At 39.3% G+C, this 27,185-nt stretch overlaps 1 long non-coding RNA gene across 12 annotated transcripts in view; it reads right to left on the reverse strand.

Moving 5' to 3' along the window:
- Positions 1-12,683: 12,683 nt before the first annotated feature.
- The window catches only part of LOC144617434 (uncharacterized), a 728,263-nt gene continuing 713,761 nt past the window's right edge, over positions 12,684-27,185 (reverse strand). For 11 of the 12 annotated variants that reach the window (XR_013557981.1, XR_013557980.1, XR_013557974.2 and 8 more), the window contains one exon: positions 12,684-14,367. This is a non-coding gene — a long non-coding RNA (uncharacterized LOC144617434). The remainder of the gene's footprint in view (positions 14,368-27,185) is intronic. The other variant, XR_013557979.1, reaches the window with a different exon arrangement.

The raw sequence follows: 27,185 nt of genomic DNA on the forward strand, positions 1-27,185 counted from the left end.
ATTTATGTATCTCTAATTGGTGCCATACAAAATTTTTTGTTGCCTTGTCTTTCCTCCCCACATCTAAATAAACCTAAATCCAAAAGCATGAATGCAGGTGTCATCTTTAGGAAAAATAATCAAATAAAGCCAGAAATACATGGAACAAAATCTACACCAAAAGAACCAATATACGTCAATATTTTAAATACACAGTATTTCCATCTTTTATCCCTGGAAAAGAACTGGTAATTCATCAATTTCATTCTACATCTGTTGCATCCTGACTAGGCAAGATTCCCCCCCCCCCCCCACTTCCTTAAGAAAACTGAAGGTGAAGACTGTCTCTATGTGGCACTGTGGTATAAGTGACCGCTGTTGTGGAGGAGAAAAGCCCATGAAGCTTAAAAATTTTGCAAAGAGAAAACAATCCTCCTGCAGACCACAATAAATAAAATAACAGCAGTGGGGTGATTTGCAACCATGTAACGGGGCTTTTGTCTGGGTCTATTTCTCTGTGCCTTGAGGGTTTCTGTGTTCCTTCTCTGCAGGATCTCAGTGTTTCGCCCCTCCATTACAAAGGCCCAGGGCTTGAGCCCCTCCTCCAGCTGTTCACCCCCAATCTTGCCCATGCTGAGGCTTACTTACAGCAGACTGAAGAGTTTCAGTGGGGTGCAGGGCACTGCAATTTAGGATTTCTGCAGTACAGGGTGAATTTTCAAGAGTGCATCAGAGAGGGGAGCCAGACTTAAAAATAGCCTTTACTCATCCTATTAACCATTTCATTGCTGCATTGGTTTTTAAGGCAGGGCCAGCAGGCTCTTTTTTCTCTAGGAGACACCAAAATTGCTACAGCTGCTTCTGGCAGTCTGCATGAAGGCAAAACTTCACCATGTCTTGGAAGACAGGCGAATAAATGCTGTGACTCATTATAGAAAGAACTATGAAAAATTATTGCATTCTCCTTTCTGCCAAGTTTGAGGGCAGGGAAGAAGGGAAGGGATTACAGTGCAGGGAGAAGGGGAGTGAAAGAAGGAAAGGAGAAATCTTGGTGAACCGGAGGAGTGAAGAAGCCTCTTGTTCTGGTTTGTATTGATCTTATTTAAGCATGGGGAGAGCTGATGAGTCTGTGATTGTTTTAATGACCATGAAACCTATGCATTCAAAGAAATAAATGAAGCTATGTAATCACCTTCTAAGTAATATCAAAGAACCACAGAAGGGCTAGGGGGAGGGCCGTCATTGTAAAAGAGTCTTTACATCATACAGGGCACCGCAGGCAAAGGTAAACGAGGGGCTGAAGTATTTCTAGGGGGAGAAGAGCCTACGATTCAATACTTTATAGCCGTGGCCCACCTAAGGCAAGGAAGGGTAAGGCGCTGAAGCAATATGGGTGAGGGAAATGCTGTTGGAGGTCTGTGAGTAGTTTCTAAAGCAAGTAAAACTTTGGAAGTGCAACAACACAGAATATACAGACAATGGACAGAGTCAGAGGCTGTTGACCAAGTGAGGGTTACTTTACATTTTGAATAATAACGAAAACACACTTGGTTCAATCCAAAGACAAACTATCTTTTTAAAAAAATGACACTTTAATGTGACATTATAAAATTATGTGGCCGCTTGTCTAAGGGAAGGTACGAAGAAACACGAGACCCTGACTCTGTCTTGGAAACTAGCAAGACAGCGAGGACACATACAACAAAGATGACAAGCAATATGACGTTTAATACGCTGTTGTAGTTAGCTGATTGCACCACTATTTGTGATTTTTAAGGAAGTTGCACATTTGACAAGTTACTGCAGGTAAAAGGAAGAGTGCCAACTCTGGACGCTCACAGGCCTGGTTTCCAATCCTAGTTCCTCCCCTTGTTAGTTCTCTAGCTCAGGGAAAATTATGTAATACACGTGGGCCTCAGTTTTCTCGTCTGCAAAATGAGGTTATCATCATCTGCCTCCTCTGGTTGCTGTGAGGATTAAATAAGATAATAAATGGAAAGCACCTGGTTGTATTTGGGCAGGTGCCCAATCATAACAGCTGTTATGGTGAATCCGATCATTCTAAATAGGTAACAGAAATTCTTTCTTTCTTTCTCTTTCTTTCCCTTTCTTTCTTTCTTTCTTTCTTTCTTAAGGCTTTCATTTAGGGGCACCTGGGTGGTTCGGTCAGTTAAGCATCTGACTCTTGACTTTGGCCCAGGTCATGATCTCACGCTTCATGAGTTCAAGACCCACATCGGTCTCTGTGCTGACAGTGCAGAGCCTGCTTGGGGTTCTCTTTCTCCCTCCCTCTCTACTCCTTCCCTGCTTGCTCTTTCTATCTCTATCAAATTTTTAAAAAATAAATAAATAAGAGGTGCCTGGATGGCTCAGTCGGTTGAGCGTCCGACTTCAACTCAGGTCATGATCTCACCGTTCCCGAGTTCCAGCTCCGGGTCAGGCTCTGTGCGGACAGATCAGAGCCTGGAGCCTGGTTTGGATTCTGTGTCTCCCTCTCTCTCTCTGCCTCTCCCCCACTCACACTCTGTCTCTCTCTCAAAAATAAATAAACATTTTTAAAAATTTATAAAATAAAAAATAAAATCTTTCATTTAATATTTGCTAGTGGGTATAAGCTTTTCATATGCCTTTTTAAAAAGTTTATTTATTTTGAGAGAGACAGAGACAGCGCGAACAGAGGAGGAGCAGAGAGAAAATCCCAAGCAGACTCTGGGCTTGTCAGCACAGCGCCTGACACAGGACTTGATCCCACCAACTGTGAGATCATGACCTGAGCTGAAATCAAGGTTCAGACACTTAATCAACTGAGCCACCCAGACATCCCAATAGGTAACAGAAACTCTTAAGAAAATTATAAACCCCAGGAAAATAAAAACTCATTAAAAAAACAAAAAGCCACACCTTAAGCCCTTCAAACCATGAGGCTTCTGGTCATGATTTTATTAAATGAATTGCTACAAACAGGGTTCAGGTTCATCTGAATATCAGATGAATAACAAATATTTTTTTAGTATAAGTATGTCCCATGCAATACTATACTGAACAATTGTTTGTTGTTTATCTAAAATTTGAGTGTAACTGATCAGTCCTTTCTTTATCTTCTTCTTCTTCTTCTTCTTCTTCTTCTTCTTCTTCTTTTCTTCTTTTTAAATAAATCTGGCAACCTAACTGCAAACAGTAAAAACCCAAGTATGTTTAATTCCTAGTTCTTTTAGCCCACGTTCCTATGGAGGTAATAGGAAAGGAATCCTTATTTCAGAAGGTTTTTTTAAAAATTAATAAATGAAATTAATATTACTCAAAGTGTTCAAATATCCAGAACATAACCTGCGTATATAAAAAATGTTTAAAAAATATTTCCATGTTTCCATTTCATATTAACCAAGTGGCTTTGGTTTTTAATAACCTTCCACCCAAACCATGGCAATGTACTGTTTCTAGGTTCCCTTGGCCAGTTCGGAACCAGCTACTACCCAGGCCTGGAACAGGTTTGTTTTGTTTTGTCTTTCCTCTCTCTCCAGTGCAGGGCACCATGGAAACTGGAGTTTGCACACAGGCCTGTGGCACCAACGACACCCACATTGAGATTCTTTGTCAAAAGGAATGGTTCTTTCCAGTAAAATGGTGTTCTGTAGGTGAGGGGAAATTATGTTCAGGAAATGTTTAGGTCAATGGAGTAACTGTAAAGTGGTATTAGGGACATGTGTGTGACATTAGCATGTGCTTAATTAACACTTGCTTGGTATTCCTTTGTTATTTTTCTGTCTTCTGTGGTGACAGAGTAAAGGCCTATCACAGCACAATAAAATTCAGAAACTTACTTCAACAGTGAAGTTAATACATGAAGCGTGAGCTTTGAACTCTTAATTCTGTCAGCCACTACCTATGTATGGGGAATGTTAATAAGGATTTCTGATTTAGCACTGTCAACAAAAGACACCATACTAAAGTTTACTTTCACACATATTTACTTGGCTTGGTGGTAACATGATCGATAAGTCACATGCTTATATATAAATTCAGGTATATTATTCACTGATAAGAAAAAGGAAAAGAGGTTTCAAAAATAACTTAAAATGAGAATTTTGTTTTAGTGTTTAAAAACATGAAAAAGTATAGAAAGTTGTGTTCTTGCCTCTATTAAGTTCCCTTGTCCATCACTGACGCTGAAGTGTTCTCAATTTTTTAAATCTTATGACATCCCAATATTTATTTAAATGCCACAAATCTTTTTAACAATTTCTAAGTAAATTTTAAGGACTGGTTGGCTTTGAAAACTCTTTGTAGGTATGATTATCCTATAGAAGTCCCTATTTCATCTAAACTTAGAATTTAAAACAATGTAACCAAAAAAAAAATCGTTTCACAAAAGCCAAAAGAATATTAGAACAACACATTTTCCCTTGAAGGGCAGAGAAAAATCATGGGTAATTCAGGCCCGTTGATTTCTAGAGAACTCCAGCTACCAGAATGACTTTGTTGGGAGCAGCCTCTGATGGTCCTGGCCATTATATGTCAATCTGTCAAACCAACAAACAAAAACACCACAGGCTTTAGCGCAAATGACATATGACAAATGCAGATGTGCCTCTGAAAGGAATCCTTTGCTTTTTAAACACCTGCAAGAGTATTCCAAACAACTGGCAGGCCTTCCACTCTGCCATGGCCACTCTTCTGACACTGAGTCCCGACTAGTAAAGAAAAAAATGCCTAGAATGTACAGTATTCCATTCCCATTTGGAAGCGCGGTGGGGGGCTGATGAGGAACAAGTACAGTGTTGATATCACAATGCCACGCACCTGCTTTGGATGTAAAAAGAAAGAGTTTATCGCAGAAACGGCAGCATTTTTTCATCTTCTCATTAAGTAGTGGTGAGCAAATTCAAGTGTGCTTCCCTTTTATTAGGTTAACCCATCCTGAATGAAAAGGCTGTATTGAGACTTTTTTCTTTTTTTCTGCAACAGGTATATTGTCTTCCTTTCACAAATTGCTTCCTACATTTTGGTTTAGGCCGACAAGTAATTCGTAGTGATATTGCAAAGTTAGTGTTTCTTAGATACTTTGTAGCCAAAAAATAAAACTTAGCTTATACTTTTACAGATTATTTTTAATTAAAAACAAACAAACAAAAACAAGCATTCCCCCCCCCCCCACACACACACTCCTAAATACCCTTCTATTCAATGAACATTTTTATGTCTAAAAAAAGTGTCACCAAAGAGATGTAATTCATTCCTAGGGAATATTCCTACTGTGTGCATGTTAGCTGGTTATCTTTTGGAGTTTCATCCTTATAAAGCCAGTGCCATAAAACAATGGCTAACATAAATGCTTTTAAGGTTATCAGTTGGTAGAGGACAATGTCCCTTTAACCCGGCAATTTTGTGTGCCAGAGTCCGTTTGATATTATTTTCACGTCTTCCTTACTTGCAATCTGTTATAATATATATACAGAGTTACCAAATCGACTCTCTTGGGTTCACAAACTATAAATATAGATAGGGCACTACTATGTTATCAGAAAGAATGTCAGCACGAGCAGGCTGCCCAGTAGCAAATGACAAAGTTTTGGCTCCCAAGAATGAGATGCGTTGTTTGCTCTTGCACACTGCAGCTGCCGCCCCACCCCACCCCCCTCTTTTGGTGGTTTATTACACACAAGCTACTAATGAATGGGAGCCGCTGTTTTACAGTACACCACACTTACAGGACTTATCTCTAGGCCTACCACAGATTTGACTGATCAACAGCAGGGCACTGCCATCATAATTCTTCCTAGAAACAGGAGTATAAAAAGGGGTTTGTTGAAGGTTGGCTGGGTCTGCAGAGAATCCTGCCCGCAGGGCTGGCCGATGCCATCACTAGCTGTTATGGTCTTTGGCCTAATAAGGTACAGAAACAAAGATTGTTCACTTATTCAAGAAGACTAAAGCACCAGAATGATGGAAAGTAGAGGCAGTAGGGCACACATCCAAGTGGGATTAAGGCCACAAGTGCAACTTTATAGGCCTGTCTGGGTGGCAGAATACAGATCTGCAGCTGAAAATCCAGTTCAAACATAATTTATTATATGTCATTCATAGTTAGAGGTGGTTGTCATTAGGAGTTAAGTTGCTGCACTGTGTCCAACTGATTTTGATAAGTATTTTTGTAAGCTCCTTACATGTTATCATAACTCAGAAACAGAGGCAGGGAAGGTAAACAGACTGATAAATACACTGGCAGTGCTATATAAGAAATAGATCTGGAAAAAGCCATGGCACTTCATTTTTCTTCCCCATTCTCTGCTTTAACGTTACATTATGTCAGTCGCGTGTCTAAATTTTAGCATTTGTCTCACTGCAGTAAAATATGACAATTTGCATCTCCTGGGCTTCTTCACACTTTCTCATAAATAGCAACAAAATGAATCTACCTATTTTATTCCGACCCTTTTATATAAAGAGGAGATTTCAAGTTGGGCAAGTGCTTTGCCCCAGGCCTAATGTCATGGAAGGATCTAGCAGAGAAAGAAAGTCTGAAGCTAAATCTTCTAGTCTTTGCATCATACTCTCCCAACGCTGGGAGCCTAGCAAGACCAGCAACATATATATATATATGCACTATCAATGAGATTAGAAAAATCTGTCCTCTTTTCTTAGATACCAAATATTGCTGGAATTAGAAGAGTGGGTTTTTTTGTTTTTTAAGATTTTATTTGTAAGTAATCTCTACACACAATGTGGGTCTCGAACTCACAACCCTGAGATTAAGAGTTGCAGGCTGTCCTGTCTGAGCCAGCCAGGTATTCCAGAAACATGAGTTATCAAAAGAGTATTCTCACAATGAGCCCTGCACATTTTCAAGTCACTGTACCACAGGATCTTGTTTGAAAGAGAGAGGACTGTACTTGGCTGAGGCTTCATTGTATTATAACTGGGCTGCATGTTCTAAGATCACAATAACTTAAAATCAATTTAATTGGCTTTTCTATGTATTTGTATTCATGAAGCTGGATTATCTTAATATGGCTTGGAGAATACCATAGGTTACAGAATTTGGGTATGGGGCACAGGTATCGGTCTTAATGGAGTCAGAGTTCATGGAGATAGACCATCTGGGAAGACGAGAAGTCAAATGTGGCAGTTATTCAAATAGTATTCTCCCAGGTAGTCAAATAGCAAGTTCTCTTCTCTACTCTGCTCCCACAATCATGTTTTATTTATCCTGACTTCAAGCCATGGAAATATTTAAGATTGGTGTCATAATTTTAGTATTCTCTTTAGTACCTAGGACATTGCCAGGCTTACGATTTTATTCGATCTTTTCGTACATTTCTTTATACGTCTCTATCGCACCCATTTTGGCACCACATTAAGTTGTGGTTGCCTGGTTCTTATTTCAGTAAGAAATGTCTTATTTACGTATGTATGTATGTACTTATGTCTTTATTTTTGAAATGTCTTCTTATAACATAAGGACCACTGTGTTTGTGAAACTATTCTACATAACATGGGAAAAGCTGAGGTGCAACTGTGTTAAACAAAGTTCTCCTCTGAACTCTGTTACTTACTAGTTACACGGCCTTATGTGATTTCCCAAACTTCTCTGAGCCTCAGTTTGGTCATTTATCAAATGGTGATGGATTACATGCCCGCCCCTTCTGCATTCCTCGTTTTATATTCAAGGATAAGGTGTTAGCAGTTGCTTTGAAGCAGAAACATCTGGAAATAGCCTAAATGACCATTAATAGGAGAACAGTGAAAGAAATTCTGACCCAACCCTACTATGGGATATTAGGCAGCAGTTACAAAGAGTGAAACGGGTGTCTGTGTTACACGTACGTTCCCCTTGACATATTATGAAGTGAGAAAATACACATAATAAAATTCCATTTGTTAAAAAATATTAGTATATGTGTATATTCATAATACTAAGAGTAGCTAACCCTTATAAAACGCTATGTACCAAGCACTGCTCTAAGCAGTCCACATATAAATCCACTTAATCCTTCCAAAAACCCGGTAAGATATAACCTGTTGTCGTCCCACTTTTACAGATGAGAAAACTGAGGTCGTATATGTAGTAGGTTATAGAGCTGGGACTCAAACCTTAACTGTCTGGATCCAGAGTCTGTGTTCTTAACTGCTACCATCTATCTGTTTATCTATCTATCTATCATCTATCTATCTATCATCTATCATCATCTATCTACCTATCATCTAGCTACCATCTCTCCACCTCTTTCCATACATACGTTCACACATACATCTTTCTATCTGAGACCTGGAAGGACACATGCTTCCGGAGAAGTGACAATGGGCACTTTCACTTATTCCACACACCACTTTCACTTCTTCTTCTAGAAACTTTTGTATTGTTGGCAGTGCCATAATCGAGTTTAGAATTATGGTACCGGGGATATCTGACATACAGTGATAGTAACTATAAAGGAAAAGCTTTACAAACAAGTGGTCCTTAAGTGGGCACTGAGATGTCAATAATTTACTTTAGGCAGAGCTTTAAATATGAATATTTGTATCTATGAAGGCAGGAGATATAACACCTTTTCCTTTTCATTTTAACAACTTTTTCCTTTCCATAGCACCTGTATAATGCCCTGTCCCTTTTGAGCACTCAAAAGCTTTGTTTACTGACTGAAAGGAGACTGTCAGTGAAAGACTTCTGTTTGGATGCGGCTACAGTTTGAGGCTAGGTAGTAGAGCAAAGTTAAGTGGAAATTAAGTATATGGTTCTGGACAACTAACCGGTGCTTTATCCGACTTGTATAACCAGCTACAGGTAAGAATGAGTGTTTCTTTCACCCTTGAAAACCCTTGCATCCATCTATATTTGCCTCATATTTCAGTCTAAGTTGATGTTGTATACATTTCAACTCATTTCCCCTGTGAAATATTCCTTGAGCCTGATTTCAAAGCTTTAGATCTAGGATTCACTCTCCACTTGGCTTGAGGATTCATATCCAGAAGTTTGACACTTACAATATTCTATTCCTAGACTCTTGCATGTTAAATCACCAAAAACGTTTTATTAGTTTACTATTTTGATCATTGCTGGATGATTCTGACATTTCTAGAGTGTATGTAGTATGCCTTTATTCCCTGCTTCTTTGCCTTTTAGTATTTTTTTATTGAAGATTCTGAGGTTGCTCATACAATTGCTGATACTTCCTGATTGCAAGATATCTCTGTGGGCTTTTAAACATATTTAAATATATTTCTAAACTTTCATTCACTTGCATAAGCATGAATGTACAGCTTCTGAATGCAGAATTTAAAAGCGATTTTTTTTCTTCTCTTAGCCTGAAGAGTCATTCACTTAAAAATACATTTTAAGATGCAGTGTTTATTTGTAACTCTACATTGGAACTCTGGGAGCAAGTGACATATAAGTGACCCATGAAATATCTTTGAAAAATGATGATTGATTTTCCATAAGAGTTTTCGTCTTAGTGTTTGATGTTACTTTGCAAATATGAGAAATAGATACCTAGATGAGGATACTGAGGAACACAGAGGTACCCAGGCCCAGGAATAACCCAGGGTAAGAAGCACTGGATTTCTCATACTTATTCCTTTTCACTGAATTTTAACTCTCTTTATTTTATTGTTTTTTTAATGTTTTTATTTTTGAGAGAGACAGAGCATGAGTGGGGGAGGGACAGAGAGACAAGGAGACACAGAATCTAAAGCAGGCTCCAGGCTCCGAGCTGTCAGCACAGAGCCCGATGCAGGGCTCGAACCTTGCAAACTGTGAAATCATGACCCGAGCCAAAGTTGGACACCTAACCAACAAAGCCACGGAGGCATCCCTTAACTCTCTTTAAAAGAAATGGTTTTATAACTGGTAAAATGTTTTCATGGCACTTGCAAGGACATTATTTCCTGGATGAGCAAGGCTATAAATCACCTTATTAAAATAGATGATATTCAGCCTCATTTTGTGTTATTCTAGAAACTTTATTTTAAATTCACTAAATAATTTTTTATGGTACCCTGTGCAATCTCATATGTCTACCTTTTCCTTCCACCTGGAATACGGCCCCATGTCTGTCTGCCATAATCCTACCCATTCCTCAATCTCTATTTTCTCCAATAAGCTTTTCCGGGCTATTCTATATTTTCATAGTTGTTTGTTCATACCTTTACCGTAGCTTATTCTGAAGACACATTTGTGTACATGGCAATTCGTCTTTCTTGGATAGTTGGGTCCAAATCTTGAGCTTTTTGGTACTTTCTGGTTCCAATCCCTACTTCCTTTTTTTTTTTTTTTTTTTTTTTTTTAAGATTTTATTTTTAAGCACTCCCAACACTCAGTGTGGGGCTTGAACTTACAGCCCTAACATCGAGAGTTGTATGCTCCACCAACTGAGCCAGCCAGGCGCCCCACCAATCCCTACTTTTTCCCAAAACCTAACACAAAATTCCATGATGGCAGGGATTTAGTCTTTTCATCTTAAAAAACTTGGAAGAATGCCTCATACTTTTCACAGAGGTAGTCAGTTATGATTATTCAATGGATAGTAGACACCTAACAATATTCAACGCAAAGGGGACAACTCTTGGCTTCTCTAGTAAATTAAGCCTCACGATTATCAATTGTATCTATCAGCACTCAAATAAATGAGATATATTCACAATACTGAGAAGTAGAGACAAATCTGACATTATAGAAACTAACACTCAAACAGTTGACCAAATTTTTCACTATACATTGTGATTTTCTACTATATGTATATATACTTTTCCATTCACAAGAATATAGAATATTTTTATGCCTGGTTGACTTACTTAAAAGTGTCACTAGAAAAAAATTCTTGTCCCTTTTAAAGTAAAGTCTTATTTTGCCAAAATGATATTAACCTGTCCAGACCAATAACAGCTTCAGGGGAGTAAGAGAGAGAGAGAGAGAGAGAGAAAGAAAGAAAGAAAGAAAGAAAGAAAGAGGGAGGAAGGAAGAGAGAAGGAAAGAGAGAAAGAAAGAAAAAGGAAAGAAGGAAGGAAGGTAGGAAGGATACACATTTTTGCTACCGCAGTATATTGGGCAAGGATGACTTAAAAGAAAAATGAGTAATCTCTGATCTTTATTTATGCTTTCCAATGTTTTCCATGGTGCTTCTATGTACTCACATATAAACATGACAACATTTCTTTTCAGATTACTAAAATAATTCACCTCCTCCTTCATCTTTTCCTTTTGCAACATGAGAAGCTTACACGAAAACTATTTGATAGCTTAAATGACTTAAAAAGACTATGAAGACAGCACAGGAGGAAAATTACCGGAATCTATAACATTAAAAGTTAATCCCTCAGGATTGAATTTTGGTTGTCAGAGAAGTGTTGATATTACACTTTGGGGTTCTCTGATTTGTTATAAGTTTAACTGAAGTAAATGTTTTCTTGTGCAAGCATACTGGTTTTGTCGTGAGATTGTGTTAGATAAGCCCCTTAAGGCCCAAGCTGCTCTACATTTTAAAACAAAACTACCTGAAAACTGATGAGTAACATAAGGGGAGGAAGGAAGAGAGGGAAGGAAGGAGAAGAGAGAAGACAAGAAGGAAGGGAGGAAGGGGGGAAGGAGGAAAGAAGGAAGGAAGGAAACATGTTTTGGACAGTGGTAGACATTATCAAGACACACGTGACTAAAATAAATGAAATTGGTAATATAATAAGAAACTTAAAAATTGCAAAAGGCATCTAAACAAACATATTAGTGTTAATATGAGAGTTATTTTTTTCATTTCTTAATTTGCAGATTAGTAGACAAGTTTGAATTTGGGGGCCTGAACATCTATCTCCAAATCAAAATGAGCAATCTTCAGTCTAATGTCGTGTTTTAATTGAGGAACCTTAGCATAAGAGAGGTGATAATATATGTCATTATTGATACAAACTCACAAATGTAACATCCAACCAGAACAGTTGCCTTTCCTTTTCTGGACACTTTTTCATTTTATCTAATCCCCAAAAGTCTGACTGGATTTGTCTAGCTGCCAACATAATTCAAGGACAAAAACCTTAACTTAAGTATATATAAAATGACTAATTTAAGTGCATACAATTTAAGAAATAAACAAATAATTTCCACATTAACATCCACACTGACTTCATTACCTAATTAAAACAATGTAATTAAAAACCTAAGAAGAATCACCAGGGCATTATCCTTTTGTATTTCTTGATTTCTGTTTGTCTAGATAGATTACATCAATAGCAAGTTAACTAAATATTTTATTTATTAAATACTAAATATTTTATTTATTAAATAGATTAGATAGATTACATAGATAGATTAAATAGATTTAGATAGATTACATCAATAGCAAGTTAACTAAATATTTTACTTATTAAACACTATTTTATTTATTAAATAATAAATATTTTATTTATTATTTCTAGAGTTTTTGCAAACTTTTTGTTTTTTAATGAAGAGAAAAAACCAAAGAAAAATAAAAGTAGCCCTATACAACGTTGTTTATCCAACTTGCTAAGATGTTACAAATTGCCAGTCTAGAAAAACTAGAAGGGCAGGGACTGGGGAGTCAGGGAATTAGGAATCGGTTGGTAAAAGGGTAGAAACTTGCAGCTATAGAATAAGGTCTGAGGATCTAATGCTTAACACGGTGACTGTAATTGATGACACTATAATGAATAATTGAAATTTGTTAACAGAGTAGAACTTAAATGTTCTCACCAAAAAGAGAGAAAGAGAAAGAGAGATGTGATGTAATGTGTTAATTAACTAGATAGGAGGAATAAATTTCATGTTTATGTTTTATCAAATCATCATAATATATACTTTAAATATCTTACAATTTTGTCAATTTATCTCAATGAAGCTGAAAAACAGTAAAACACTTGTAGGGAAACCTCCCTTACAGCACTCTAGAACTTAATCAATGCCATGCTCTCAAATACTTTACAGGCAGAACCTGTTTCTAGAGGTTTATTTGTTGTTATATTCTATTTTGAAACAATGTATGGTTTTCAAGTACATTTTAAAAATTGCAGGCAGTTATTTAATTCATATAGGGCTTTGATCTTTAGAAAATAAGACTTGCAACTCTGAAAGACTATTGAAGTACACACAATAATTCATGACATTTACTTGTAAGTGGATAGAATTTTTTTTTAAATCAGGTCTTTTAACTTCTGTATCTGTGAAATACAGAGCTTTGCTCTTTAATACAAAAATCTTGATTTTCAGGGATACAGAAGACAAAAACTATTTAAATACCTATTGCTACAGGCTAATCAGTTAAAACATTTTGAAGCCATAAAATCTGAGTTGGTATCCCAGTTCTGTCATTTATCAGCTGGATCACAGTGTGCAAGTGACTCAGCATCCTCCTTGGTAAAGTGAGATTAATGTTATTTATTTCATCACATTGTTCTAAGGATCAAACAAAATTATGAATTGAGAAGTGTTCTGTCAGCTGTAGGGCATTAAACAAATTTAAGATGTTTTTGAACAATAATTTTATCCAGTTGAGAAATGTTGATTTATGCAAGATGTTATTTCTAATAGTGAGTTCACCATCTAAACACAGGTGCCACTTTGGAACCATATATTTAATCAATGGGAAGTAGAGTGTCTTTCTGCTCACCTCTCTGACAGATTAGCAACCTGTAAGAAAAAGATCTACAGTTAGAGTCAGGCTGCATTAGGTGGACAGTGTAATCACCGGGACAATTCTTAATACAAAGAAAGTGGAAACATGAGTCTGAAGAGGGGAAATATCAAAGGCACTCTTTATCAAGAGTGAAACTTTGAAATCCATCTATTTAAGAGTAATCACTATTCTTTTAGTTAAGCTGTTGTCATCTCTAACTTTCCCCGAGTAGAAAATAATCTACACTTCCAACTAAGTTATTCATGGTCCAATTTGTTCTCAGAATACTATAATAGGCTTTGTGAAGATAAGTTTTATAATAGGGATTTAACATAGTGAGAAGGCAAGACACAGAGGCCCGCAAACACAAAGAGTATGTATGTATATAAACTGCTCATGCCCTCCCCCTCTTCTTCCACTCTCCCTTGTCCCTTCTCCCAAAAGGACACTCACCCCTACTTAAAATCTAATTTTTACAAAGGATTCAGACGAAATGCCAGCTCGTCAACTTCACAGTACAATTGGTTTAGCTCCCGCAATGTTGCTTTGGGGCCTTTTTCAACAGGGCTGGGGGAAGGGGGAAACTTTGAGTGAAGCACCCCCGAAAGAAGGAACACTGGGAAGGGTTTTAGGAAAGAGAAACATTCAAAATCTTCCCCTCTTGGCAGCTCCGTCTTGCTTGATGACCACATTTACATACTGAGTTCACGGGCTAGAACTCTCAAAGAGAACTCTACTTTCCTGGAGAAAATAAAACTTTCAGGGTGGCATCCTGAAAAAAAAAAAAAAAAAAAAAGGAGAAAGAAAGAATCACTGATGATTTATATACATTATTTTTATTTTCCAAGATTTTAATATCTTAAACTTAAACATCATAGTTAATTCAGAGACACTATTAACGTATTGTTTTTTCTTCTTTTGTGCTTTCGCATCTCACCTTCCATAGTTAAAATTTTTAATCTCCTTTGTATCCAAATGGTTATACTGGCTATTTGTTTTACAAAGTTGCAAGGCTCTTGGCCCGCAGTGCCGCAGTGCCGGTGTGTCTTCATTCCAGATGGTTGTTGTTTTGTAGGATTCCTAATTTTCCCATTTTAAACATATCAAGGTGCACGCACATAATTTTGTATTTACAATCCTAGAAACTCTCTATCTCCTCATGTATTTTAATAACTAGTTTCCCGTTCTGTATATGTTGCATCTCTGCTGTGCTTATTTTGTTGCAAGTCAGTCCCTCTTATCTGCATATTTGTAACAAAGTATTCAAGATGTGTGGTTTATTATTTATATTCAAAAATTTTCTTCCTTTAAAAAATCCTTCAAATCATATAGAAATTATGTAACAATATATGTTTTAAACTTTGCTTTACAAAGAAAGATTTCTTAAGTTGTTTTTTAATGTGCTTTTAATGATTTCTAGCGCTCACACCTCCTTACTTGCTTTCCAAACTGTTTATACTGTCCCCAATAACACTCAGTGGAAAGCTGTCATTCCTGGCTAAATCCTTACTTAGGGTGGATGCTATGCCTCTGTGAGACAGGGTCAGGGGGTCAAAATAGATTTTGGAGGCCACCTGGAGAGTCCAGGCCATGAACTGACTCAAAAAATTTATATCAGAGCCGGAATAGTCCACCTCCCAGGGTCAGATCTGGTCTGACACTCCAACCACAGGCTGGGGCATGCTAGACCGAGCTCAGAGAGAGGCCAGAGCTGTTGACCCTGCTAGCTGACCTCTTCAAACTTCAGGAGAATTTTTTTGGCAGTTACCACGGTGACTGGGTACTCTAAAAGCTTATCCTTCTTACTGAAAGGAGGGGAAAAAATTAGGAAAAAATATGTTAAAACCTACCTTGCAGAGATGCTTATCACAGTTAAAGTTAAAAAAAAAATTGAGGGAGTTCTAAATTGCATATGCCTTTGATATTGATTTCTACTGCTCCCCTAAAGAAATTGGAATTTATAAAGTCTTCCAAACACCAAAATTTCACATTTGGAACAGATACTGTTTTTTTTTTTTTTCTTTCCAATAGCTGACAACAATTTGAATAATGCATTAAAATACTTTTTAAACAATGTAATTTACTTGGAATATTTAATATCACTCTGCTTTTCTTTGAGAATAATCAGCTTTGAAATAAGATCCATCATAAATGCTAATCTACTAGGGAAAAATACTGTAACTAAGTACTCATTTTTGCATCAAAAATAAACTCAGTATTTTTTTTCCCTGAGAGAAAAGTGTCCATTTTTGTTTAACTTGAAATAATAAAATTAGGAGAAAAGCAAGGGACTGTTATCATTATTGTATATTTTATCCTTTACCAAGTGACTTAATAGAAATAATGTGTACATTAAAAACAACATTGTAAAAATATTCTATGTGTAACGAAAGAACACAGGGAGGAAAAAATGCAATGTGTACTTAATTTTAGAGCAATGCCATTTAAGCTAAAAAAGCCATAGAATATTCTTCTATGTTAATATCAAATGCTATCTTGTCCTAAGTTTCCACAATAGAAAGACTTGTAAATTAAAATTTAATTCCCCATGAGGCAAACCTATGCACATTTTAAGACTTTACTGGTTGATTTTTGGTGACAGATTGTAATACAAAATACTTTCAATGGCTCCTCCTGTGTCTTGAAATTAGATGACAATTGTAATCATTTATAAGTGTAATATCCATTAATCATAACAATATTTCTTAGAAAAAATACCTATATACCATACAATGACTTTACATAAAATGAAATCAATGATTCTTAGTGTTGCTACCACTCTGGAACTCCTTTAATTTTCCCATCTACCTTTTACATGACCCAGGTCCTAGATGTCTTGAAAGGGCTTTCTCCAGCATCTGGGTGCTGTGTGTGGGGGGGGGGGGGGGGGGAGCACGAGAGCATAAGAACGCATAAATGATCAAGCATGGGTGAGGGGAGAGTGGATTTGCATTTTAAAAAGCAGTGACTATATAACAAAACGATGTCTTTGGTCTAAATATTATTTCTCATCCTGACTCTAAGCCAAGAAAAAAAAAATGATGAATTACAGAAATGTAGTAACTGACACTCCAAAAATGAATACTGATTCATTTCAAATTTCAGAGGTGTGTTTTAACCTAATCTTGAATGTTCATTTTGCTGTGACCTATTTTCACCGTTTTGTAATCACCACCAAATTCTTAGAACAGAATGGACATAAAAGCCAAGTATCTGTTAATTAATCTTAATTTTTAAGAAACAAAATATAACTCAGGGTGTAATTTCCTTTTTTGTCTTGTTCTCAAAACAGCCAGTGAAAGGGAAGATCGGAGATGATTTTGCCATGTGATCCAAATGCACTTCACTAAAGCACAGGTCTTTCAACTAAATGGTGTGGTTCTTGCCATTGCAAAGTGGGCAACCAGGTTGGTGAGTCACTACAACTGTGGTGCCAGCTCATTCTCTGTGATGAACTCAGCTTGTCCTTCCCAGTCGGGAACTCTTGGCAAGCTTCCCTAAAGACCCGGAGGCTGGCAAAGCATGAGGAACTATCAAACAGGAAATGAGGTCCTCCTCAGGTTTTGAAAAGAGATGATAGAAGTCTTAAAATGAAGCAAGCCAGACCAGAATCTCCTAAACCACAAGCCTTATCTTGAGTGAAACATTATTTCTAAGTTGGATCTGAAAAGGAAACGAAGTTTAAGTGTAAGACAATGATTCATTTGTATGCAAGAAAACAATGCCAAATCTCAGCTTGATTTCCTCCAGTCAAATTTAGGATCTTTTAGGGGGAAAAAAAAAAAAGAAACAAAAACCATTTGTCAGTCTTCTGCGTAAACTTTTACTAAAAGAACGATGAAATGGGTATTTTATTCAGTAACTCATAGACCTGGATGTTTTCTGACGTTGAAAAGTCACAAATATTTTAGAGAGCGATAGAGTTTAGGGACTGTGAGGGCCCTAAGAGATGACCTAGTCCCAGCTTTTTACTTTATATGTGTGAAATCTGAAGTGCAGAAACATGAACTGCCTTCCGTACAGAGTATTAGTTACATGCCCAGAAGGGAACCTAGATCTTGCTTGGCATTTCTAGCCTGGTGTGTTCTCTATGACAGTAAGTGGCCTCTTCACAGGAGGAATATTTCAAGTCCCCACCAGTAGACATATTCAAAGACTTGGAGACATAGTTATTCTGAGGCCATGGTATAAAATATTTGCAAAACTCATCAACGTTGCACTTTCAGGAAACACCTTAAGGGACCACGTGATCATAAATGCTACAAAATCAGGAGTAAAACAATAAAAGAGTATGTACTGTAGGAAGCTTCAAAGTTCTTAGGAACTTAAGTCTGATGGTAACAGGGGCATGTTGTTAATATTATTCCTCTAGCTGATTGTTTTCATTGATTTGTTATGGCTAATAAGCACTGATTGATTTTCTTTGAATTGGTACAGAGCTCCACTCTGCCAGGTTTGTAATTAATCAATACCAACGAGCGGGGCATTTGGTGTTAGCCCATCTAGGTTTCTGGTGGTATGAAAGAGTCCGTCCAAACAATCACAGGCTAGATAAATACCATGGCTGTCAGTCTGGAAAGGGCTTAATCTGGTCTTCTTTAACATTTCTCTAATTTACTTTTAACTTGTATCCATTAGGATCAGTGGATCCTGAAAATTAAACAAATAGAAGCCTATAGAAAAATGTGGAATTCATTGCTGATACCCCAAACTGCCACTTTGCAACTGCGTTCAGTTGTAACATTAACTCTCTGCATTCAGTTGTATCATGTATTTTCAGCACAGCCCCCAAGTTCTCCTTTTAAGTGATCATGGCATTTGTGAGGTCATGATTTCATTCTGAGAATTTGGCTCAGGGCCCCAGAGGAAAAAAGAGTAAGGGATAAAAATTTAAGGTGAGGAGAAAAACTACTGGGTATGCCAAGGAGGCAATGGTTTCATAAGGAAGAGAGCTGGTATTTAGGAAGACAGTTACATGGGATTAAGAGGTGATGGCAATAGGTGTCAGGTGCCCTACTCCCACCTAGAATTTCAAAGAAATGCTGTATCTTTTCCATAGATTCCAAGGGGGGCACCATTTTTGGTACTAATCACATGTTAAAGTTTGGGAGCCAGGAATGAAAACCACTCTGAAGTGGGGTCTGAAGAGCGTTTGCTTGGTCACTCTCAGTCAAAGAACCCCGATGGAGCTCAGGCACCACACTTTGCCCAGGTGCATCTATTGTTCTGTTTCTCAAAACACTTTAGAAAGCCTCCTGTTGACCCAGAAGCCGACTTCTCCACCCAATGGAGAAAGAGCTCTTACGGGAAGCTTTTTGACAGAAGAGAACTTGCTGATATAGAAATATTTTTTCCTTTTGAAATCAAGGCTGAGGGGTGAGTGAGCTAAGCAGGGAGAAGAAAGTAAGTGAGGAATTGTGAGATTAAAGAGGGAGAACTTTCAGGGCGCCTGGGTGGCTCAGTTGGTTGAGCATCAGACTCTTGGTTTTGGCTCAGGTCATATCTCACGGCTCCTGAGTTCGAGCCCCACATGGAGCTCCGCACTGACAGCACGGAGCCTGCCTGGGATTCTCTCTCCCTCTCTCTCTGCCCCTCCTCTGCTCACTCTGTCTCTTGAAATAAATACACTTAAAAACAATTTTAAAAAAGAGGGAGAACTTTGCACTTGGTTCTGAGCTCCAGCCCCAGGACCAGACTGGCTGTACTCCAGGGGCTAGGTGGATGGCAAAAAAGCTAGTTGCCTACCCCCACCCCCCCGCCCCCAGCTTCTCAGCGCCTTGACACTCTCCCAGAACTGTTCCTTCAGTCCTATGGGCACAGCACTCCATTCTGGACACTATCCACCCGACCGCTGCTAGAAGGGCACAGTCTGAGGCAACTCAACAGGTACCCACCCGCTCCCAAGACAGCACCACTTGAGAAAAGGCCCACTCTTTTGGCAGCCTTCATAGGCCGCTTGGGAAATTGTTAAAGACAGAAATTTTGAAATTGAATTTTAACGATCGATCCTCGGAAAAGAAGGGTGAGGCTTGGCAGCTGCCCCAGCTGCTCCGTCCGCAGGCCATGCTGGCCCCTGGGCCACCACATCCTCCCCATCCAACAAGAGGAACGGAAAAGGAGGGGCAAAAAGGTGAAGGTTTCAACTTTAGAGTAAGGCCCCGGCACAGCGCTTGGCATTTGAGTCATCCCCATCCACAAATACAAAAGAAACAAAACGGTGCTACCGAAACCAACAAAAAAAGCAAGTGTAACTTCGGGTCTCGGTCCCAGGTTGTTCAAATGAACTGTGGGCCCACGCACACAGGTTTTTGTGAGAGAGGAGGGACCTCGGGAGAAGGGCAGAGTTTTATGGGAGGTGGAACCAGTTTGGAGCCTGGATCCTCCTGGCTTGTGCTCTGGAGTTGACTATGGTCAGGTTCATGTCGCTTTTCCTCCTTCTGCCTGCCATTTCTAGGTGGGAAGCAGGCCACAGCTTAATGCGTTCCCACCACCAGTTTCCTAACTCCCAAACTCAAGGACCTGAGAGTGAAACTTTGAGAAAAGTTATTGCCAGCCAATGACAAATTCGGACTGACAAATTGTCAATAATCACGCCTTCGATACACTGGATGGCTTTCAGGCAATAAAGAAGCAGGTGCACGAAGGGGTGGCCAGGGTGCATGCAGGGTGCAGGGTGCAGCCCCGTGTGCAATTTTCCAGGTCTGCCCTCCACACCAAGCTGCACTCTGCCCCCCAGCAAGGGACTGCGTTCAGTGGTTCAGTGCGGGACTGCGGGGCGCCCCTCAGCGGCTCAGGCCCTTGCTCTCTTTCTTCCTGTTGCTCACATAGACTGCTCCCCTGGAGCTCTCTCTAACCTTTCCTCCAATTAACCCTTCTGGGTGCCTGTGTCTGTGGTCTCAAGCGCCCTTGATTTACAGTCATGTTACCCAAGTTTTCTTTGGTTTGAAATGCTGGGCCCGTAGGAGTTGCCACGTGTTGGACGTTTAGTTACTCCTGCATGCTTGTCTGTACCCTGAGACAGAGAAAATTATTAGGAATTGGAAGAATGTGTGCAAGTTAAGCATTTTCAGAACTTAAGATATATCTGAAAAAGATCTTTCAAAGTGTTTACACATTATCACTTCTACAAAATCCTTCTACCCAACACACACACATTCACCAAAGTGCCCTTGGCCTTTTTTTTTTTAAATACATTTTGGATTCTGTCTTTTAAATTTAGAAGCAACTTTAAACACATGCACTGATCTAAACATGAATTTTCTATGTAAGATGTGATTTCCTGCAAAGTTTATAAATCCAGTTACCTAATCATAAGATTTCAGATTAAATTATCAGTCACAGCCCTCCCAGAAGGTTGATTTAGCTACAAAAGTTTGGGTTCACAATTTAATTCACTCTTCTTTCTCCAACTTGAATTTAGATTTCTGCTTTTAAATACAATACAGCGCTTAAATTAAGGGTCTTCTTGCTAAACTGGAGGCTTTTCTCATTTCCCTGAACTCTATAAATGAACTACATTGTCATATAATCGATAGGAAAAACTCAGCTGTCATAGGCCCTAAGCAACCCCTTGCCACAGAAATAACAAGATCTGGGCATTTCTTTCTTTCTTTTTTTTTTTTTTTAAGATTTTATTTTTAAGTAATCTCTATATCCAACGTGGGGCTCGAACTTACAACCCCAAGATCAAGAGTCACAAGCTCTACCAACTGAGCCAGCCAGGAACCCCATGATCTGCTATTTCTGAGTTTGAAAAATGTGCTGTTTGGATGACATGAGACCAAAACTATTACCCAGACAGCTTAGATGTTGTAGTCTCTATGAGTGGCTGAGGATTGATCTGCAGAGACCAAGGGGATTTGGGAACAGGCTTCTCTCTTGGTTAGAGACCAAGTGCTTCCTTTTTTCTTCCATAAACAGGAAGTATGAGTATTGGGATCTAGGATTCAAAGCTATTTTTAAGTTCATCTAAGTATGTTTGCTTGTAGAGTTTATATCAGAATTTGAAATTAGGTGTTCCCCCCGCCAAAACCAATGAACAATTCAGATTTGAATTTTGGAGTTAAATTCTGAAACTAAATGTCCAGCAATTTCAAAACCTATCCTTTGAAGTCCTGGATCATTCCCATCAATGTGATCAGGAGTTCTACAGTATATAAATCCTTCAGCTCAACAGTAGTAACTGAATGGCATCTGATTATAAGTAGACAGGAACCCATAAATCTCTGGCAAGATGTTTCTCTGCCTCAATGTCACTGGCTTTTGTTTCTCTCTCAGCCTTCTCTCTACAATCTGCCACCTACGAATGCTGCCATATCATATGGGATCACGAAGAACATGTAATCCTTCCTTATCTGTATCTTCTCCCTTTAACTATGATATACTAGTCTGTACTTTTGACTCAATGACTTATTTTACCTCAGGCATTTTTTTTTTAAAAAGTGGTATGGGGCAGCCCTACTGCAGAATCTAGCCCACTTGGTAGATTAGATTATGTGATAAACATGTTCATTCATTTCAAGAAGAACCTTGCTAAGAAGCCTCATGACCTTGGCATACTACAAATTACTTACACACCAAAGGTGAAAGATAATCTGACCCATGAATTTGCTCCATCAGTGAGCTGACGTAGTAAATATTAGTTACCCTTAGCCTACCTGGACCCATCTATACAAAGAAAAGTACTAGAGGGGATCAAACAGTAGCAAGAGGGTGAGACAAATTCAGTTTGTAATGTCAAAGCATAGATATGTAAAACTTCTCTTTTCTAAAACTAAAGCTGTTGGAGCCTGCATTTCCCACACATACCATCACTAAGATCTTTGGGATAAACTAAAAAACACCACTTCTAATTAGTTCATTTGTCATCAGAGAACCACCGCATCAAGCCAGGTATTTTGCTCCTATTCAACTCTAGAAGAAAACGGGACAACATGTGCTATTATAAAAAGCCCAGCGTTCAGTGCCAACATTTCAAACTGGCCTCATTTGACAAGATCTCAGAAGCCCCCCAACTCATTCAGACTATGTCTTGGCAACCTTGCTCTAGCCCCAAACAGGACTGTAACACAGTAGAGTTTATCCATTATCATAGTTCACAGGATTCTCCATAGCTGCAAGTTGACATCTGGAACTTGCAGAAGGGCTAAAAATCCATCTAGGAACCAAGTCACTTACTTCCAAAGTAAATGTCATGGGTGAAGGAGAGAAAGAGGTAGCAGGGAACAGGAAAGAACTGGGTACACAATAACCAGGCTGTGAGTGACTTAGCTGGTGCCCATCAAGTGCAGGTAACTGACGAAAAGAGTTCCCTTCTTGGATACTTGAGTGTGTGAATTTACCTTATTATAATTGCGGGAAATGACCGATCGCATCTCCGCCCTGTACACTGAAGAGTCTTATTTATTTATTTTTAGAAATAGGGTATATTAAACTATCTTGTCCTTGATTCCCAAGACATAAACCACATGAGGTCAACACCAAAAATTTGAGAATTTGTCTAAATTCTTTTTTTTAATTTGTTTAACATTTATTTATTATTATTGAGAGACAGAGAGAGAAAGAGCATGAGCATGGAGGGGCAGAGAGAGGAGGAGACACAGAATCTGAAGCAGCCTCCAGGCTGTGAGCTGTTCGTTAGCACAGAGCCGGATGCAGGGGCTCGAACTCACAAACCGCGAGATTGTGACCTGAGCTGAAGTCAGACACTTAACCGACTGAGTCACCCAGGCACCCCGAGAATTTGTCTAAATTCTTAATCACACAGTGCAGAGATATGGTATGCTGGATACAGGACCCGGACAGCCCCAGCGTATATGGCTCAAAAAGTCTAAGTTGTTCATTTCTGTCTATACTTGCATACACCCCTCCCTCCCCCCACCAAACCACACGGAAAATATTTCTTTCCCTTACTCTCTGCAATCTAAACTTAAGAGTGCACAAACCATGAGCTGGAGGTAACTGCTTCTTTGCAGTGCTATTTATGACACACTTCTCTTTTTTTTCTCCCTAGGCATCCACCCCAAGGGACTAAGCAATGCACTATGTTGTTGCTACTCAACTAGGTCTGAGAGCAAAGCTGGGGGTTTCAAGAGCATCTTTACCATAGCAGCAGCCTTGCGCCAGCACCTGCTTTCTTACCCAGTTCACCAAGCTCCCTCTCAGCTTCATTTCACAAACATATCTGGGTCTCCATTTATCTGTTAAAATGGCCCAGGGTGTCTGCCAGGAGTATTGTGCCACCGTCGCTGGCACATTTTGTCTGTCATTACACAAAGCATTCTAAAAAGCTATTTCCAACCCTGCAAATATACTCATACTACAGAAGTCATTACATTAGCATAACAAGCACAAAGTTCCAAGATGGTAATTTGGTTATAGATCTGAAATCCTTCCTGCTCCATCAGATAGATGTTGAGGTAGATGTTGCCTTGCTGCGACTACAGTCTGGGTTGGTGGACAACCCCCCACCCCCACCCCAGCCCCTCCACCCCCCCCACCCCACCAGCCCCTCCACCCCCCCTCACCGCTTGAAGAAGAAAGTTCTGCTGGGTGAACAGTGTGTCTGGGAACTCAGAGTGGGGTAAAAGTTTCAAGTTCCACCTGCCCAAGTTGGGACATTTCTTAAAGAACCAAGAGGCCTCTCTCTCTCTCTCTCTCTTTCTTTTTTTTTTCTTCCTCTTTGACCAAGAAAAGTATGTCTTAAATGATATTCTTCCACAGGTGTCTCATTGGATATGGACAAATATCAGGATTTCACTTGTGGGCAATACAAGCACTTTTTGGTCCTTTGGTTGGGGGTGGGCTTTGGGAAATTCGACCTCAGTCTGCCGGGCCAGTAGTGGAGCTGCAGATTAGCGGCCGCTCTGCTGAGGCCCGGATGGCAGTGTGGTGGCGGTAAGGGTCAGCAGGGTTGAGATGTATTCAAATGTTAATTTACACCTGAAAAGACTGGCAGTCACCCACATGGGGGGTGACTGGAGTTTCTCAGGAATCCTGGCCTTGAGTGTTTCCTTGGGAAAGATGAAAGTTGAAATGGAGGAGAAAAAGCAGCCTCAAAGTTCTGGGAGCAGCAAGAAGGGAGGGAGCAGGGACAGCCTTGATGAGTTAAAGGAAGTTTACTTAGCCACCAGTTGTAAATCTATTTTCAACGTTCCCTTTCTAGGGTCGTTTTAAGGTACAACAGAGAGGTGGTAATTTCCTCTTTCCTCAATATTTGGAGATTGTCTACTGAATCCAAAAATATTTACATGGAAGTAAGAATGAGGAATTAGCCTCATTTTTTCCCCTCTGCCATACGGATGGCTTTCCTTGTTTTGCATAGTCTTTCTGTTGAACAACTGCTGCCTACCTTGCTTAGTGGATTCCCTAAGTACCTCTGAGTAACTAAGAAAGAAAAACCTTCTGCATTCCAACACTGCCTCTAACCTCAAACATAGTAAAAGGTTCATTCAAGACCCCAGGACCACACTGAGGCATTAATTAGGCTGATGAAATCCATCGAAATGTATGAACTCAGCATAATCAAGTTTCTACCACAGACTATCGTTAAGGAATACGTGAGCAGCTGGGAGAATAGAAAGTACTGTTAGAGTTAAGTCATGCATGTAATTGAGTATATTTAACATAACCATTTTAATGATCAGTGATTAAAAGTGCATCTTACTTAAATGGTATATCCTCTGCAATTTGTTCGTATCAACTCGATAATATTCTCAAAAGGAAAAAGTAGGGATACAAATTCCTAAACAAGATCTTTTTTAAGTTTGGGGGGAAAAGCAGGAAAGTGAACGGAAAGGGGGGGGAGAAAAAGCAGCTTTTGCATGCAAACAGCTCCACCAGTGTGATATAAATTAATCACTGTTTTAGGCATCTCTGTGCTCAGGTCAAAGTATTAGGAATATATAACAAGTGATTTTGTTTCATTACTCAAAAAGAATGTATTTCATTAAAGATGCTTTCTCTGTCCAACAGGATTATTTTTAAAATCTGAAATCCTGCTGATTTTAAGAGCTTTTCTTAGGAACCTGGGAAGTTTACCTTTCCGATTCTTCTTCCAACCTGTAGGTTTGGCTCATCTTACTGAAACTCGCCTTTGTGAAGACAGCACTGGGAAGAAGAGAGAAAGCCTCACAAGGAAAGAGATGCACCCGGAAATGGCAGTCTAGGGCCACAAACAGGAGCCCTCGCAGGGAAATTAGCTGTTCAGATCTGCTAGGGGCCCGAACCAAGAGCCCACGCGTTTAGAGGCAGACTCTGCTGTGCTCTATTCACTTGGACCTGGCCAGATAAATGAAGTCATTGTGAAGCTGTGCACAAGCCAGCCTAACTCTTTTTGTTGTAGTTTCTTAGCTTTTGTGCTCAAAACACACAAATCGCCGATTATCCAGGAAAGAAGGGTGGATCTCGATCTATAGGTAGGAGTGTGTAATCCCACAACATCTACACATCTTTGCAGGCATTGTAAAAGTAAGGGTTTAAGAGAAGGATGCAGTTGGCCCAGTTCCCAAAAGTTGCCACATGGGGCTCTTTTTATCTCCTTCCACCCCTGCCCCCATCCTATAGAGAGACCAATCTATCCTCCCACTCAAAATAGGGTTTGAAGAGTGGCACATCTTGAATGTCTGGGAAATGCACTGTAACTTTTACCAACCTGAGAGGGAGAAAGGAAGGCACAACCACATAAAAGTGCATTGGAACATACTATCTGCCTGATACAAACAAAACAAAAATATTTTAAGGGGAAATTCATCTTGAAGCCTTCCTTTCACCCACAAGCAGGTCTTCATTGGCTTGGAGGGACAGCTCTTGGGAAATCAGGTCTCTCAAGGAGCTCTCCCACACCCAATGTATAGTCTATAAATATAGTGGAATAGTCATGCCAGGGGTAGTCAGTGCAAGAGAATCTGGAGTCTTGAAAGCATCTTTTTCTTCTGGCTATGGTGGCACTTAAATGATAATGCGGGCAATGGAGCTAGGAGATTTATATCTTTTGGAAAGTAGGGCGAGCCAGATGGTAATAGCGTCATTAACACACAAACTTGGGATGTGCAAGTGAAGCTTGAAATTGGGAAAGAGATCGGGAGAACAAAGGGGGCTGCTGTTGAAAGGCTACCCCTCTTCTGCGGGCCAAAGCTGAGAGCCTCTTGGTACTGGGGTCTGCTCCTGCCCAGAGCTGGATAATAAACGACAGCTTTCCCCCTCCCCTGTTGTGACTTAGAAAACACCGAGAAAACTTTTGCAATAGGCAAATGTGGCACTTATTTATGTGTAACCCTTTGTAGTCTGAAGTGGCAGGAATGGGTCTTTAATTCAACTGCACTCCGACCTTCCACCCCTACCCTAGTTTGATAAGTTCTTGCAATTGTTAACATTTATTTTATGAAATCAAAGTGCCGCTGGTTGCATGTTTCAGACAAAAGTTCCTTTTCCTCCCCTTATGTAAGCATTCTAAGTAAATATTAAAGGTTGAACAGCACCACCTTTTTTCATTTTGGTGATGGGGGTTTTTGCAAAGGTGTTGCCTTGGGTTAAACTCCGGAGTTGTACTTTGGAAAGTCTTAATGTTTAGGTTAAACTCCCACTTGTCCG

Source organism: Panthera onca, chromosome C2, assembly GCF_046562875.1.
Source record: "Panthera onca isolate mPanOnc1 chromosome C2, mPanOnc1 haplotype 2, whole genome shotgun sequence".
Classification (NCBI taxonomy): Eukaryota; Metazoa; Chordata; class Mammalia; order Carnivora; family Felidae; genus Panthera; species Panthera onca.